This window comes from Rhamphochromis longiceps, linkage group LG14 (assembly GCF_057381845.1).
Source record: "Rhamphochromis longiceps isolate RC_006_pf linkage group LG14, R_longiceps_female_GT1.1, whole genome shotgun sequence".
NCBI classification, from domain to species: Eukaryota; Metazoa; Chordata; class Actinopteri; order Cichliformes; family Cichlidae; genus Rhamphochromis; species Rhamphochromis longiceps.
Genome location: NC_140570.1, coordinates 420,471 through 439,042, shown reverse-complemented (window position 1 = coordinate 439,042; position 18,572 = coordinate 420,471).

The window sequence follows — 18,572 nt, the reverse complement described above, 5'->3', positions numbered from 1 at the left end:
AGCCTGGACACCTGTTTAATCATACCCCTGGGGTACAAGCCCGTGTCGCGTGCTTCTTCAATCACACTTTTATGGTGTACTGTCCGTATTAATTTAAATATATTCTTCGCACTCGTCCTTGTGTCAGTATCAAGTGCACGCTTTGGTGCGGGGGCATCTTGTCCTCCTTGTTGTCTGATACGTCTCATGTTCGGGCGACCCCATCCCTCCCCGTGCCTCGTCCCCTCCCGACCTCCAGCATGCGTAGCCAGACCGTCACCAGACAAACTTTCACCTAAGGTTTCAAAGTTATTGTTTTGTACCTTATATTTGTCAGTGGGGAGCTCACCTGAGTTTCTTTGTGTTTGTTGGACCACTCGATTCAGGCTCAGTGATCTCTGCCTCCTCCGTGCTCTTCGCTGGTGGCGTGGAAACGTCCATCCGCCATCCTGCGTGTCGTTTTCTGGCAGTCGTGGCGTTTCCGACCGGTGTGCCTCCATCCTGGACCCGAACAATATGGTAGTCCCACCGACCACGGGCGTCCCCGCGTCAGTGTCTGTTGGTCGGTGTAGACTCAAAAGACAAGAGGGTTTAGGTGCACAAACCGATGCCTCGCTCAGATCCAACGCCACCTCTCACTACCCGTTTAGAGTTCACGGCCACTTTGCTACAGGTGAATAAAAACTCCCCACTTTACAGTTGTAAAAAAAGTTTGTCAATTAAAATAGTCTTTATGTGACTGGGCTAAACAAAATTACTTGTCGCCCATCTCTGGAAGGGCTAAAAAAAGTCGCCTTTCTTCCAATAAGTTTGGTCTAGCGTCCCTGACGTTTCGCGGAGTTACCGCTTCTTCAGAGGGATACATGCTACTAGGTGTCCGGAAGGAGCGAGGCATTTAAATACATTTCCTGGGAGATGCCCAAGTCCTGGGCCCCTCCCAGGATTGGTAATCATAGGTTACATGGGTATTACATGTGACCAAATCCCTCCCCAATAAAAGGTGTCCAGGCCTCTCTCTAAAAAAACAACAAAATTAAAAATAAGAATAAAAACCTTTAAAAATATCATATGGAATTAATAAGAGAAAATAAAAATAACCATAAAAAATTGTAAAAAGAATATAAACCCATGATATAATTTTTATAATTAAAAACATCATCCTGCTGAGGATGGTTTAATAAAATATATGTATATATGTACACATATAAAAAGACATTATTTTATAAGAAAGAAGGTGAACACAAAATAATATCTTCTAAAAAGCAAGAGGGATGGAAAAAAAACAAAGCTAAAGTTAAGACAAATATAGATCAAATGGGAATGGAGAGGAAAAATATAATTGAAAAACTAGGTAAGGGAGTGGGGTCCGGAGGGAGTCTTAGGGCTGTCGCGGACCGGGGGGAGAACCCGACAACGGGTAACATCCGGAGCAGGAACGTGAAAAACAGGGAAAGAAAGAAAAAAGAAAATACATAAAAAAATCTACAAAAACTAAATAAACAATCAATCCATATTCACCTTCATTCCAAAAATAAAAAGGCTATATAAGGCAACCCATAATAATAAGAACCCTATATTAAAAATGGCTTTTTAAGACCAATTGAATAAATAATCAGCGAAAACCACAACTTGAAGGGCTGCTTTTCCTATTGCACTAGGACAGCCATTATACTCCCCAATAGATGATGGGGGGAAGACATCACTACAACGAAATCAGGTAAAAGGTCCAGTCGGTCAGCGGAGGCCTCAAAATAAATAAGAGGGCAAATTAATTCTTATTTCATGGCCACCTTACCCCAAATGCTTGGCATTATAAGATATTAACTCCCCACCATGAGGTTTAAGTTTCCCAAATGCAGTTACCAACTGTTAATATTTCCCCCAAGATGTTAAGTTTAGGGTCATGCGGTCTGGGCAGGGTCATCTTCCCTTTTAATTCTCCCGTTCTAATAGTGTCTGCCAAGCCAAAGTGGTTAGGTTTAGGGCCATGTGTCTGGTTAAGACCATCCTCCAAATTATCCACATTCTAGTGACACTTTCTTAAGGCAAAATGGTTAGGTTTAGGATCCAGTAGCCTGGGTAGGCTCATCCCACAGGTTATACACAATGAAGATACAAAAAAAGAAATTGTTAAATTCAGATTATTAGATCTTTTTGAAAAAAAACAATTCAATAAACTCAGTAATCTCCATTTGTCCCAAGGAGATGCTGTTTTATGTTTCAAGGAGTAGTCAGTCTGTTTATTAAGAGGTCCTTTTAGGAATCGTGGATGGATGTCAGATACAAATTCCTGGCACAGGCTGGTTAGGTGTTAGGAAACTATAGCTTAGATGTTTTTTAATTCAAACTTTGGTGCACGGTCCTAGGAATTACTGAAGCATCCCATCTCCACTTACTCCGCTCTTCTCCTTCTCTCCAGCATACTCCTCTTCTTCTTGGGTGCGTCTTGTACCTTCTTCCATATGTTGTCAATCATAAAACCATCCCCCAATGTCTTTATTCCCCCCAGGCCATAAGGCAGACTCATTGAAAGTTCCAGCACTGTCACCAATACTAAAAAGGTCCCAAAGCCATATTTCTCCCATGACTCCCTGGAGGGGATGTGACCTCCAAGAGAAAAGGTTTTTATCGTTTTTGATTTTCTTATTCATTTTCAACAATAATCACACTCCATGCAGTTAGTAATTATAATGAATCCTCACACTGTTAGTGTTACACTCTGTTCAAAACAACCTCCATGCAGTTCTGTCATGGGGACTTATGGCAATCAGGGAAACATACTCAATATTGACAAGTAGTCTTTATATTTTTTTTTTTTTTTTTTTTTTTTTTTTTTTTTTTCGGTGACAGTTTGCTTAGAAATATAATTATGATCTGTTCACAGAATTTATGTTATAAAACAAACAACAGGTTTCCAGACCATTTTTTCTTTTTGAACTTTCTTTATTTCTCACCATACTTTCAAAGCCTGACCTATAATTCTAAGGATTCTCCCTCCCTCAGACATTGGAGTCTTAATTGATTATTCCAAACCATATACTGCATATACTTAATATTAACAACATCAAAGAAATACCAAATGTACTAAAAATTCTACACCCACAAAAGAAATATTTAAAAATGACAATAACATCCTGGCATCAAACTCTCTCCATCTTACTCCGCTGACCGACCGACCAGCCCGGGTTGGCCTGTAGGCTCACGATGCTCAGGGCCTCCTCTGTGCGTTCCCTGAAGTGAGTGGCCACTGTGGAGCGCAGCTGATCTGCCCGTGTGGCATACCGGTGTTGCTGCAAGCGCGCTCCCAAACAGGCCCAAATTCCCCCCACATACATTAGCCCACAATACTACATCGTAAGACCCACGCTGAGTCGCAGGCCTTCACACCAGCTGTCAAAGATACTTTTAGCCGTCTCACTCGTCCAATGAATGCCATCAGCTACGGTATGGAAGTGTTGTTGAGGTATGCACGGTAAATAATTATAATGTGTACTGATGAAGTTATTGATCATAGTGAGATTTGACTGTTGGAGTTTGGATAGTGATCTGGAAAAGTGAATGTGGGCTACAAAAATGTCCGCACTCGGAAACACGGCTTTCGCCCCATTCACCACCTTACGTAGTTGTTTAATTGAGGTCTTCTGAGGGTCCTGATCCTTATTATTAATGCCTACAGACAAGATCACCATTTCCGCATTTTCACACACCGGCGTCATTTCCAACAGGTTGAAGAAATGGTAAAAGTTCGCACCCGGGTAGCTCTCCACCTGAATCTGATCATTCTCAAAGGGGGGTATTCTATTTAGATTGGAATCCCCCAAGAAAACTATCGGTTTATTAACTTTGATTCTCCAATCCTGTAATTTCCTACTAGGTCTCGCCCGATGGTACGTAGGTGTATAGTAACCCCCCTCTGCGCCCCTCGTCTCCGCCTCCGCCCCGACCGGCTCTCCCTTTCCTGTAAGCCCGCGCCCGCTATGAGACTCCCTCTGCTTTATTTGCCGCACGGTTTTAAATTCTGCCACCGAGCCCTCGCTCTCATTATCCTCCTCATTCCGGTGAAAATTACTCTTAATATTATAATAGTGGGGATCAGAGCGGTCCAATGAGTCACTGCTCAGGTTTCCCGCCGGCTCCTGCTGTTGCAGGGCCTCAATCGTCATTTCACCCACTACCTTGTCACCTGTTTTAGCAGAGGTTTGGATTTTTACTCGCTTTTGTTGTTTCATTATAGGGTCTGGACCATTCGTCCGGTCTCCTGCGCGAGACGTGGAGCAGGAAACTGAAGGGGTGGCAGGCTCAGATGTCAACCTGTTCGCGGCCGTTAAGGGCAAGTCACGGCGCACAGTATTTCTAGGACGCACAGGGGGAGAGCACAAAGAGGCAGGCAGAATGTCATCGGTTTCATCTAAATCAACCACCACGTTTGATCTAATTCTGGCTGTTGTCTCCACCCTACTCCCACCCTCTCCCGTCTTCCCCCCATCTACATTTCTCCCCTTCGGGAGAGCTCCCGCGGTGGCCGGCGCACGGGCATTCACAGTCTGAAGCTCATTCAGCTCTTCTACAATAGTTTTCCTTTTTCCCAACGATAGGTTTTTCTGATAGGAAACATTTTGTATATTACTGCTACTAGCAGTCTGGTTTTTAACCACTGTAGGTAAGGGCGGAAATTCATTATCATCTCTCAGATCAATCGGCATTACCCCCGATCTTCCCTCCCTCTGTACTGTATTCTGTTCCCGTGTGTGGCCGGCCTCCGAACGGGCCCTCCCTCCACCCTCTTCCCCTGACGATTTAAGCAGAGTTTCAACTGTTGACATTGTAGAAACACGTAAGCGAGCCCCGTATCTTTTAAAAGCCCACGTCTTTGCCACCTGAAATGACACCTCAGTCTTTCTAGTTTCCTTTAAAGATTCAATGACAGTGGCATAATGATCATAAAGAATATCTAAGTTTTTAGACATCCAAGAGTCTGTGTTTTGATCAAGTTGCCTCCTAACTTGTTCTGTGGGCACAGCCGGTTTTATAAAACTAGAGAGCCTGGACACCTGTTTTATCATACCCCTGGGGTATAAGCCCGTGTCGCGTGCTTCTTCAATCACACTTTTATGGTGTACTGTCCGTATTAATTTAAATATATTCTTCGCACTCTTCCTTGTGTCGGTATCAAGTGCACGCTTTGGTGCGGGAGCATCTTGTCCTCCTTGTTGTCTGACACGTCTCATGTTCGGGCGACCCCATCCCTCCCCGTGCCTCGTCCCCTCCCAACCCCCAGCATGCGTAGCCAGACCATCACCAGACAAACTTTCACCTAAGGTTTCAAAGTTATCGTTTTGTACCTTATATTTGTCAGTGGGGAGCTCACCTGAGTTTCTTTGTGTTTGTTGGACCACTCGCTTCAGGCTCAGTGATCTCTGCCTCCTCCGTGCTCTTCGCTGGTGGCGTGGAAACGTCCACCCGCCATCCTGCATGTCGTTTTCTGGCAGTTGTGGCGTTTCCGACCGGTGTGCCTCCATCCTGGACCCGAACAATATGGTAGTCCCACCGACCACGGGCGTCCCCGCGTCAGTGTCTGTTGGTCGGTGTAGACTCAAAAGACAAGAGGGTTTAGGTGCACAAACCGATGCCTCGCTCAGATCCAACGCCACCTCTCACTACCCGTTTAGAGTTTCACGGTCACTTTGCTACAGGTGAATAAAAACTCCCCACTTTACAGTTATAAAAAAAAGTTTGTCAATTAAAATAGTCTTTCATGTGACTGGGCTAAACAAAGTTACTTGTTGCCCATCTCTGGAAGGGCTAAAAAAGTCGCCTTTCTTCCAATAAGTTTGGTCTAGCGTCCCTGACGTTTCGCGGAGTTACCGCTTCTTCAGAGGGATACATGCTACTAGGTGTCCGGAAGGAGCGAGGCATTTAAATACATTTCCTGGGAGATGCCCAAGTCCTGGGCCCCTCCCAGGATTGGTAATCATAGGTTACATGGGTATTACATGTGACCAAATCCCTCCCCAATAAAAGGTGTCCAGGCCTCTCTCTAAAAAAACAACAAAATTAAAAATAAGAATAAAAACCTTTAAAAATATCATATGGAATTAATAAGAGAAAATAAAAATAACCATAAAAAATTGTAAAAAGAATATAAACCCATGATATAATTTTTATAATTAAAAACATCATCCTGCTGAGGATGGTTTAATAAAATATATGTATATATGTACACATATAAAAAGACATTATTTTATAAGAAAGAAGGTGAACACAAAATAATATCTTCTAAAAAGCAAGAGGGATGGAAAAAAACAAAGCTAAAGTTAAGACAAATATAGATCAAATGGGAATGGAGAGGAAAAATATAATTAAAAAACTAGGTAAGGGAGTGGGGTCCGGAGGGAGTCTTAGGGCTGTCGCGGACCGGGGGGAGAACCCGACAACGGGTAACATCCGGAGCAGGAACGTGAAAAACAGGGAAAGAAAGAAAAAAGAAAATACATAAAAAAATCTACAAAAACTAAATAAACAATCAATCCATATTCACCTTCATTCCAAAAATAAAAAGGCTATATAAGGCAACCCATAATAATAAGAACCCTATATTAAAAATGGCTTTTTAAGAGCAATTGAATAAATAATCAGCGAAAACCACAACTTGAAGGGCTGCTTTTCCTATTGCACTAGGACAGCCATTATACTCCCCAATAGATGATGGGGGGAAGACATCACTACAACGAAATCAGGTAAAAGGTCCAGTCGGTCAGCGGAGGCCTCAAAATAAATAAGAGGGCAAATTAATTCTTATTTCATGGCCACCTTACCCCAAATGCTTGGCATTATAAGATATTAACTCCCCACCATGAGGTTTAAGTTTTCCAAATGCAGTTACCAACTGTTAATATTTCCCCCAAGATGTTAAGTTTAGGGTCATGCGGTCTGGGCAGGGTCATCTTCCCTTTTAATTCTCCCGTTCTAATAGTGTCTGCCAAGCCAAAGTGGTTAGGTTTAGGGCCATGTGTCTGGTTAAGACCATCCTCCAAATTATCCACATTCTAGTGACACTTTCCTAAGGCAAAATGGTTAGGTTTAGGATCCAGTAGCCTGGGTAGGCTCATCCCACAGGTTATACACAATGAAGATACAAAAAAAGAAATTGTTAAATTCAGATTATTAGATCTTTTTGAAAAAAAACAATTCAATAAACTCAGTAATCTCCATTTGTCCCAAGGAGATGCTGTTTTATGTTTCACGGAGTAGTCAGTCTGTTTACTAAGAGGTCCTTTTAGGAATCGTGGATGGATGTCAGATACAAATTCCTGGCACAGGCTGGTTAGGTGTTAGGAAACTATAGCTTAGATGTTTTTTAATTCAAACTTTGGTGCACGGTCCTAGGAATTACTGAAGCATCCCATCTCCACTTACTCCGCTCTTCTCCTTCTCTCCAGCATACTCCTCTTCTTCTTGGGTGCGTCTTGTACCTTCTTCCATATGTTGTCAATCATAAAACCATCCCCCAATGTCTTTATTCCCCCCAGGCCATAAGGCAGACTCATTGAAAGTTCCAGCACTGTCACCAATACTAAAAAGGTCCCAAAGCCATATTTCTCCCATGACTCCCTGGAGGGGATGTGACCTCCAAGAGAAAAGGTTTTTATCGTTTTTGATTTTCTTATTCATTTTCAACAATAATCACACTCCATGCAGTTAGTAATTATAATGAATCCTCACACTGTTAGTGTTACACTCTGTTCAAAACAACCTCCATGCAGTTCTGTCATGGGGACTTATGGCAATCAGGGAAACATACTCAATATTGACAAGTAGTCTTTATATTTTTTTTTTTTTTTTTTTTTTTTTTTTTTTTTTTTCGGTGACAGTTTGCTTAGAAATATAATTATGATCTGTTCACAGAATTTATGTTATAAAACAAACAACAGGTTTCCAGACCATTTTTTCTTTTTGAACTTTCTTTATTTCTCACCATACTTTCAAAGCCTGACCTATAATTCTAAGGATTCTCCCTCCCTCAGACATTGGAGTCTTAATTGATTATTCCAAACCATATACTGCATATACTTAATATTAACAACATCAAAGAAATACCAAATGTACTAAAAATTCTACACCCACAAAAGAAATATTTAAAAATGACAATAACATCCTGGCATCAAACTCTCTCCATCTTACTCCGCTGACCGACCGACCAGCCCGGGTTGGCCTGTAGGCTCACGATGCTCAGGGCCTCCTCTGTGCGTTCCCTGAAGTGAGTGGCCACTGTGGAGCGCAGCTGATCTGCCCGTGTGGCATACCGGTGTTGCTGCAAGCGCGCTCCCAAACAGGCCCAAATTCCCCCCACATACATTAGCCCACAATACTACATCGTAAGACCCACGCTGAGTCGCAGGCCTTCACACCAGCTGTCAAAGATACTTTTAGCCGTCTCACTCGTCCAATGAATGCCATCAGCTACGGTATGGAAGTGTTGTTGAGGTATGCACGGTAAATAATTATAATGTGTACTGATGAAGTTATTGATCATAGTGAGATTTGACTGTTGGAGTTTGGATAGTGATCTGGAAAAGTGAATGTGGGCTACAAAAATGTCCGCACTCGGAAACACGGCTTTCGCCCCATTCACCACCTTACGTAGTTGTTTAATTGAGGTCTTCTGAGGGTCCTGATCCTTATTATTAATGCCTACAGACAAGATCACCATTTCCGCATTTTCACACACCGGCGTCATTTCCAACAGGTTGAAGAAATGGTAAAAGTTCGCACCCGGGTAGCTCTCCACCTGAATCTGATCATTCTCAAAGGGGGGTATTCTATTTAGATTGGAATCCCCCAAGAAAACTATCGGTTTATTAACTTTGATTCTCCAATCCTGTAATTTCCTACTAGGTCTCGCCCGATGGTACGTAGGTGTATAGTAACCCCCCTCTGCGCCCCTCGTCTCCGCCTCCGCCCCGACCGGCTCTCCCTTTCCTGTAAGCCCGCGCCCGCTATGAGACTCCCTCTGCTTTATTTGCCGCACGGTTTTAAATTCTGCCACCGAGCCCTCGCTCTCATTATCCTCCTCATTCCGGTGAAAATTACTCTTAATATTATAATAGTGGGGATCAGAGCGGTCCAATGAGTCACTGCTCAGGTTTCCCGCCGGCTCCTGCTGTTGCAGGGCCTCAATCGTCATTTCACCCACTACCTTGTCACCTGTTTTAGCAGAGGTTTGGATTTTTACTCGCTTTTGTTGTTTCATTATAGGGTCTGGACCATTCGTCCGGTCTCCTGCGCGAGACGTGGAGCAGGAAACTGAAGGGGTGGCAGGCTCAGATGTCAACCTGTTCGCGGCCGTTAAGGGCAAGTCACGGCGCACAGTATTTCTAGGACGCACAGGGGGAGAGCACAAAGAGGCAGGCAGAATGTCATCGGTTTCATCTAAATCAACCACCACGTTTGATCTAATTCTGGCTGTTGTCTCCACCCTACTCCCACCCTCTCCCGTCTTCCCCCCATCTACATTTCTCCCCTTCGGGAGAGCTCCCGCGGTGGCCGGCGCACGGGCATTCACAGTCTGAAGCTCATTCAGCTCTTCTACAATAGTTTTCCTTTTTCCCAACGATAGGTTTTTCTGATAGGAAACATTTTGTATATTACTGCTACTAGCAGTCTGGTTTTTAACCACTGTAGGTAAGGGCGGAAATTCATTATCATCTCTCAGATCAATCGGCATTACCCCCGATCTTCCCTCCCTCTGTACTGTATTCTGTTCCCGTGTGTGGCCGGCCTCCGAACGGGCCCTCCCTCCACCCTCTTCCCCTGACGATTTAAGCAGAGTTTCAACTGTTGACATTGTAGAAACACGTAAGCGAGCCCCGTATCTTTTAAAAGCCCACGTCTTTGCCACCTGAAATGACACCTCAGTCTTTCTAGTTTCCTTTAAAGATTCAATGACAGTGGCATAATGATCATAAAGAATATCTAAGTTTTTAGACATCCAAGAGTCTGTGTTTTGATCAAGTTGCCTCCTAACTTGTTCTGTGGGCACAGCCGGTTTTATAAAACTAGAGAGCCTGGACACCTGTTTTATCATACCCCTGGGGTATAAGCCCGTGTCGCGTGCTTCTTCAATCACACTTTTATGGTGTACTGTCCGTATTAATTTAAATATATTCTTCGCACTCTTCCTTGTGTCGGTATCAAGTGCACGCTTTGGTGCGGGAGCATCTTGTCCTCCTTGTTGTCTGACACGTCTCATGTTCGGGCGACCCCATCCCTCCCCGTGCCTCGTCCCCTCCCAACCCCCAGCATGCGTAGCCAGACCATCACCAGACAAACTTTCACCTAAGGTTTCAAAGTTATCGTTTTGTACCTTATATTTGTCAGTGGGGAGCTCACCTGAGTTTCTTTGTGTTTGTTGGACCACTCGCTTCAGGCTCAGTGATCTCTGCCTCCTCCGTGCTCTTCGCTGGTGGCGTGGAAACGTCCACCCGCCATCCTGCATGTCGTTTTCTGGCAGTTGTGGCGTTTCCGACCGGTGTGCCTCCATCCTGGACCCGAACAATATGGTAGTCCCACCGACCACGGGCGTCCCCGCGTCAGTGTCTGTTGGTCGGTGTAGACTCAAAAGACAAGAGGGTTTAGGTGCACAAACCGATGCCTCGCTCAGATCCAACGCCACCTCTCACTACCCGTTTAGAGTTTCACGGTCACTTTGCTACAGGTGAATAAAAACTCCCCACTTTACAGTTATAAAAAAAAGTTTGTCAATTAAAATAGTCTTTCATGTGACTGGGCTAAACAAAGTTACTTGTTGCCCATCTCTGGAAGGGCTAAAAAAGTCGCCTTTCTTCCAATAAGTTTGGTCTAGCGTCCCTGACGTTTCGCGGAGTTACCGCTTCTTCAGAGGGATACATGCTACTAGGTGTCCGGAAGGAGCGAGGCATTTAAATACATTTCCTGGGAGATGCCCAAGTCCTGGGCCCCTCCCAGGATTGGTAATCATAGGTTACATGGGTATTACATGTGACCAAATCCCTCCCCAATAAAAGGTGTCCAGGCCTCTCTCTAAAAAAACAACAAAATTAAAAATAAGAATAAAAACCTTTAAAAATATCATATGGAATTAATAAGAGAAAATAAAAATAACCATAAAAAATTGTAAAAAGAATATAAACCCATGATATAATTTTTATAATTAAAAACATCATCCTGCTGAGGATGGTTTAATAAAATATATGTATATATGTACACATATAAAAAGACATTATTTTATAAGAAAGAAGGTGAACACAAAATAATATCTTCTAAAAAGCAAGAGGGATGGAAAAAAACAAAGCTAAAGTTAAGACAAATATAGATCAAATGGGAATGGAGAGGAAAAATATAATTAAAAAACTAGGTAAGGGAGTGGGGTCCGGAGGGAGTCTTAGGGCTGTCGCGGACCGGGGGGAGAACCCGACAACGGGTAACATCCGGAGCAGGAACGTGAAAAACAGGGAAAGAAAGAAAAAAGAAAATACATAAAAAAATCTACAAAAACTAAATAAACAATCAATCCATATTCACCTTCATTCCAAAAATAAAAAGGCTATATAAGGCAACCCATAATAATAAGAACCCTATATTAAAAATGGCTTTTTAAGAGCAATTGAATAAATAATCAGCGAAAACCACAACTTGAAGGGCTGCTTTTCCTATTGCACTAGGACAGCCATTATACTCCCCAATAGATGATGGGGGGAAGACATCACTACAACGAAATCAGGTAAAAGGTCCAGTCGGTCAGCGGAGGCCTCAAAATAAATAAGAGGGCAAATTAATTCTTATTTCATGGCCACCTTACCCCAAATGCTTGGCATTATAAGATATTAACTCCCCACCATGAGGTTTAAGTTTTCCAAATGCAGTTACCAACTGTTAATATTTCCCCCAAGATGTTAAGTTTAGGGTCATGCGGTCTGGGCAGGGTCATCTTCCCTTTTAATTCTCCCGTTCTAATAGTGTCTGCCAAGCCAAAGTGGTTAGGTTTAGGGCCATGTGTCTGGTTAAGACCATCCTCCAAATTATCCACATTCTAGTGACACTTTCCTAAGGCAAAATGGTTAGGTTTAGGATCCAGTAGCCTGGGTAGGCTCATCCCACAGGTTATACACAATGAAGATACAAAAAAAGAAATTGTTAAATTCAGATTATTAGATCTTTTTGAAAAAAAACAATTCAATAAACTCAGTAATCTCCATTTGTCCCAAGGAGATGCTGTTTTATGTTTCACGGAGTAGTCAGTCTGTTTACTAAGAGGTCCTTTTAGGAATCGTGGATGGATGTCAGATACAAATTCCTGGCACAGGCTGGTTAGGTGTTAGGAAACTATAGCTTAGATGTTTTTTAATTCAAACTTTGGTGCACGGTCCTAGGAATTACTGAAGCATCCCATCTCCACTTACTCCGCTCTTCTCCTTCTCTCCAGCATACTCCTCTTCTTCTTGGGTGCGTCTTGTACCTTCTTCCATATGTTGTCAATCATAAAACCATCCCCCAATGTCTTTATTCCCCCCAGGCCATAAGGCAGACTCATTGAAAGTTCCAGCACTGTCACCAATACTAAAAAGGTCCCAAAGCCATATTTCTCCCATGACTCCCTGGAGGGGATGTGACCTCCAAGAGAAAAGGTTTTTATCGTTTTTGATTTTCTTATTCATTTTCAACAATAATCACACTCCATGCAGTTAGTAATTATAATGAATCCTCACACTGTTAGTGTTACACTCTGTTCAAAACAACCTCCATGCAGTTCTGTCATGGGGACTTATGGCAATCAGGGAAACATACTCAATATTGACAAGTAGTCTTTATATTTTTTTTTTTTTTTTTTTTTTTTTTTTTTTTTTTTTTTTTCGGTGACAGTTTGCTTAGAAATATAATTATGATCTGTTCACAGAATTTATGTTATAAAACAAACAACAGGTTTCCAGACCATTTTTTCTTTTTGAACTTTCTTTATTTCTCACCATACTTTCAAAGCCTGACCTATAATTCTAAGGATTCTCCCTCCCTCAGACATTGGAGTCTTAATTGATTATTCCAAACCATATACTGCATATACTTAATATTAACAACATCAAAGAAATACCAAATGTACTAAAAATTCTACACCCACAAAAGAAATATTTAAAAATGACAATAACATCCTGGCATCAAACTCTCTCCATCTTACTCCGCTGACCGACCGACCAGCCCGGGTTGGCCTGTAGGCTCACGATGCTCAGGGCCTCCTCTGTGCGTTCCCTGAAGTGAGTGGCCACTGTGGAGCGCAGCTGATCTGCCCGTGTGGCATACCGGTGTTGCTGCAAGCGCGCTCCCAAACAGGCCCAAATTCCCCCCACATACATTAGCCCACAATACTACATCGTAAGACCCACGCTGAGTCGCAGGCCTTCACACCAGCTGTCAAAGATACTTTTAGCCGTCTCACTCGTCCAATGAATGCCATCAGCTACGGTATGGAAGTGTTGTTGAGGTATGCACGGTAAATAATTATAATGTGTACTGATGAAGTTATTGATCATAGTGAGATTTGACTGTTGGAGTTTGGATAGTGATCTGGAAAAGTGAATGTGGGCTACAAAAATGTCCGCACTCGGAAACACGGCTTTCGCCCCATTCACCACCTTACGTAGTTGTTTAATTGAGGTCTTCTGAGGGTCCTGATCCTTATTATTAATGCCTACAGACAAGATCACCATTTCCGCATTTTCACACACCGGCGTCATTTCCAACAGGTTGAAGAAATGGTAAAAGTTCGCACCCGGGTAGCTCTCCACCTGAATCTGATCATTCTCAAAGGGGGGTATTCTATTTAGATTGGAATCCCCCAAGAAAACTATCGGTTTATTAACTTTGATTCTCCAATCCTGTAATTTCCTACTAGGTCTCGCCCGATGGTACGTAGGTGTATAGTAACCCCCCTCTGCGCCCCTCGTCTCCGCCTCCGCCCCGACCGGCTCTCCCTTTCCTGTAAGCCCGCGCCCGCTATGAGACTCCCTCTGCTTTATTTGCCGCACGGTTTTAAATTCTGCCACCGAGCCCTCGCTCTCATTATCCTCCTCATTCCGGTGAAAATTACTCTTAATATTATAATAGTGGGGATCAGAGCGGTCCAATGAGTCACTGCTCAGGTTTCCCGCCGGCTCCTGCTGTTGCAGGGCCTCAATCGTCATTTCACCCACTACCTTGTCACCTGTTTTAGCAGAGGTTTGGATTTTTACTCGCTTTTGTTGTTTCATTATAGGGTCTGGACCATTCGTCCGGTCTCCTGCGCGAGACGTGGAGCAGGAAACTGAAGGGGTGGCAGGCTCAGATGTCAACCTGTTCGCGGCCGTTAAGGGCAAGTCACGGCGCACAGTATTTCTAGGACGCACAGGGGGAGAGCACAAAGAGGCAGGCAGAATGTCATCGGTTTCATCTAAATCAACCACCACGTTTGATCTAATTCTGGCTGTTGTCTCCACCCTACTCCCACCCTCTCCCGTCTTCCCCCCATCTACATTTCTCCCCTTCGGGAGAGCTCCCGCGGTGGCCGGCGCACGGGCATTCACAGTCTGAAGCTCATTCAGCTCTTCTACAATAGTTTTCCTTTTTCCCAACGATAGGTTTTTCTGATAGGAAACATTTTGTATATTACTGCTACTAGCAGTCTGGTTTTTAACCACTGTAGGTAAGGGCGGAAATTCATTATCATCTCTCAGATCAATCGGCATTACCCCCGATCTTCCCTCCCTCTGTACTGTATTCTGTTCCCGTGTGTGGCCGGCCTCCGAACGGGCCCTCCCTCCACCCTCTTCCCCTGACGATTTAAGCAGAGTTTCAACTGTTGACATTGTAGAAACACGTAAGCGAGCCCCGTATCTTTTAAAAGCCCACGTCTTTGCCACCTGAAATGACACCTCAGTCTTTCTAGTTTCCTTTAAAGATTCAATGACAGTGGCATAATGATCATAAAGAATATCTAAGTTTTTAGACATCCAAGAGTCTGTGTTTTGATCAAGTTGCCTCCTAACTTGTTCTGTGGGCACAGCCGGTTTTATAAAACTAGAGAGCCTGGACACCTGTTTTATCATACCCCTGGGGTATAAGCCCGTGTCGCGTGCTTCTTCAATCACACTTTTATGGTGTACTGTCCGTATTAATTTAAATATATTCTTCGCACTCTTCCTTGTGTCGGTATCAAGTGCACGCTTTGGTGCGGGAGCATCTTGTCCTCCTTGTTGTCTGACACGTCTCATGTTCGGGCGACCCCATCCCTCCCCGTGCCTCGTCCCCTCCCAACCCCCAGCATGCGTAGCCAGACCATCACCAGACAAACTTTCACCTAAGGTTTCAAAGTTATCGTTTTGTACCTTATATTTGTCAGTGGGGAGCTCACCTGAGTTTCTTTGTGTTTGTTGGACCACTCGCTTCAGGCTCAGTGATCTCTGCCTCCTCCGTGCTCTTCGCTGGTGGCGTGGAAACGTCCACCCGCCATCCTGCATGTCGTTTTCTGGCAGTTGTGGCGTTTCCGACCGGTGTGCCTCCATCCTGGACCCGAACAATATGGTAGTCCCACCGACCACGGGCGTCCCCGCGTCAGTGTCTGTTGGTCGGTGTAGACTCAAAAGACAAGAGGGTTTAGGTGCACAAACCGATGCCTCGCTCAGATCCAACGCCACCTCTCACTACCCGTTTAGAGTTTCACGGTCACTTTGCTACAGGTGAATAAAAACTCCCCACTTTACAGTTATAAAAAAAAGTTTGTCAATTAAAATAGTCTTTCATGTGACTGGGCTAAACAAAGTTACTTGTTGCCCATCTCTGGAAGGGCTAAAAAAGTCGCCTTTCTTCCAATAAGTTTGGTCTAGCGTCCCTGACGTTTCGCGGAGTTACCGCTTCTTCAGAGGGATACATGCTACTAGGTGTCCGGAAGGAGCGAGGCATTTAAATACATTTCCTGGGAGATGCCCAAGTCCTGGGCCCCTCCCAGGATTGGTAATCATAGGTTACATGGGTATTACATGTGACCAAATCCCTCCCCAATAAAAGGTGTCCAGGCCTCTCTCTAAAAAAACAACAAAATTAAAAATAAGAATAAAAACCTTTAAAAATATCATATGGAATTAATAAGAGAAAATAAAAATAACCATAAAAAATTGTAAAAAGAATATAAACCCATGATATAATTTTTATAATTAAAAACATCATCCTGCTGAGGATGGTTTAATAAAATATATGTATATATGTACACATATAAAAAGACATTATTTTATAAGAAAGAAGGTGAACACAAAATAATATCTTCTAAAAAGCAAGAGGGATGGAAAAAAACAAAGCTAAAGTTAAGACAAATATAGATCAAATGGGAATGGAGAGGAAAAATATAATTAAAAAACTAGGTAAGGGAGTGGGGTCCGGAGGGAGTCTTAGGGCTGTCGCGGACCGGGGGGAGAACCCGACAACGGGTAACATCCGGAGCAGGAACGTGAAAAACAGGGAAAGAAAGAAAAAAGAAAATACATAAAAAAATCTACAAAAACTAAATAAACAATCAATCCATATTCACCTTCATTCCAAAAATAAAAAGGCTATATAAGGCAACCCATAATAATAAGAACCCTATATTAAAAATGGCTTTTTAAGAGCAATTGAATAAATAATCAGCGAAAACCACAACTTGAAGGGCTGCTTTTCCTATTGCACTAGGACAGCCATTATACTCCCCAATAGATGATGGGGGGAAGACATCACTACAACGAAATCAGGTAAAAGGTCCAGTCGGTCAGCGGAGGCCTCAAAATAAATAAGAGGGCAAATTAATTCTTATTTCATGGCCACCTTACCCCAAATGCTTGGCATTATAAGATATTAACTCCCCACCATGAGGTTTAAGTTTTCCAAATGCAGTTACCAACTGTTAATATTTCCCCCAAGATGTTAAGTTTAGGGTCATGCGGTCTGGGCAGGGTCATCTTCCCTTTTAATTCTCCCGTTCTAATAGTGTCTGCCAAGCCAAAGTGGTTAGGTTTAGGGCCATGTGTCTGGTTAAGACCATCCTCCAAATTATCCACATTCTAGTGACACTTTCCTAAGGCAAAATGGTTAGGTTTAGGATCCAGTAGCCTGGGTAGGCTCATCCCACAGGTTATACACAATGAAGATACAAAAAAAGAAATTGTTAAATTCAGATTATTAGATCTTTTTGAAAAAAAACAATTCAATAAACTCAGTAATCTCCATTTGTCCCAAGGAGATGCTGTTTTATGTTTCACGGAGTAGTCAGTCTGTTTACTAAGAGGTCCTTTTAGGAATCGTGGATGGATGTCAGATACAAATTCCTGGCACAGGCTGGTTAGGTGTTAGGAAACTATAGCTTAGATGTTTTTTAATTCAAACTTTGGTGCACGGTCCTAGGAATTACTGAAGCATCCCATCTCCACTTACTCCGCTCTTCTCCTTCTCTCCAGCATACTCCTCTTCTTCTTGGGTGCGTCTTGTACCTTCTTCCATATGTTGTCAATCATAAAACCATCCCCCAATGTCTTTATTCCCCCCAGGCCATAAGGCAGACTCATTGAAAGTTCCAGCACTGTCACCAATACTAAAAAGGTCCCAAAGCCATATTTCTCCCATGACTCCCTGGAGGGGATGTGACCTCCAAGAGAAAAGGTTTTTATCGTTTTTGATTTTCTTATTCATTTTCAACAATAATCACACTCCATGCAGTTAGTAATTATAATGAATCCTCACACTGTTAGTGTTACACTCTGTTCAAAACAACCTCCATGCAGTTCTGTCATGGGGACTTATGGCAATCAGGGAAACATACTCAATATTGACAAGTAGTCTTTATATTTTTTTTTTTTTTTTTTTTTTTTTTTTTTTTTTTTTTTTCGGTGACAGTTTGCTTAGAAATATAATTATGATCTGTTCACAGAATTTATGTTATAAAACAAACAACAGGTTTCCAGACCATTTTTTCTTTTTGAACTTTCTTTATTTCTCACCATACTTTCAAAGCCTGACCTATAATTCTAAGGATTCTCCCTCCCTCAGACATTGGAGTCTTAATTGATTATTCCAAACCATATACTGCATATACTTAATATTAACAACATCAAAGAAATACCAAATGTACTAAAAATTCTACACCCACAAAAGAAATATTTAAAAATGACAATAACATCCTGGCATCAAACTCTCTCCATCTTACTCCGCTGACCGACCGACCAGCCCGGGTTGGCCTGTAGGCTCACGATGCTCAGGGCCTCCTCTGTGCGTTCCCTGAAGTGAGTGGCCACTGTGGAGCGCAGCTGATCTGCCCGTGTGGCATACCGGTGTTGCTGCAAGCGCGCTCCCAAACAGGCCCAAATTCCCCCCACATACATTAGCCCACAATACTACATCGTAAGACCCACGCTGAGTCGCAGGCCTTCACACCAGCTGTCAAAGATACTTTTAGCCGTCTCACTCGTCCAATGAATGCCATCAGCTACGGTATGGAAGTGTTGTTGAGGTATGCACGGTAAATAATTATAATGTGTACTGATGAAGTTATTGATCATAGTGAGATT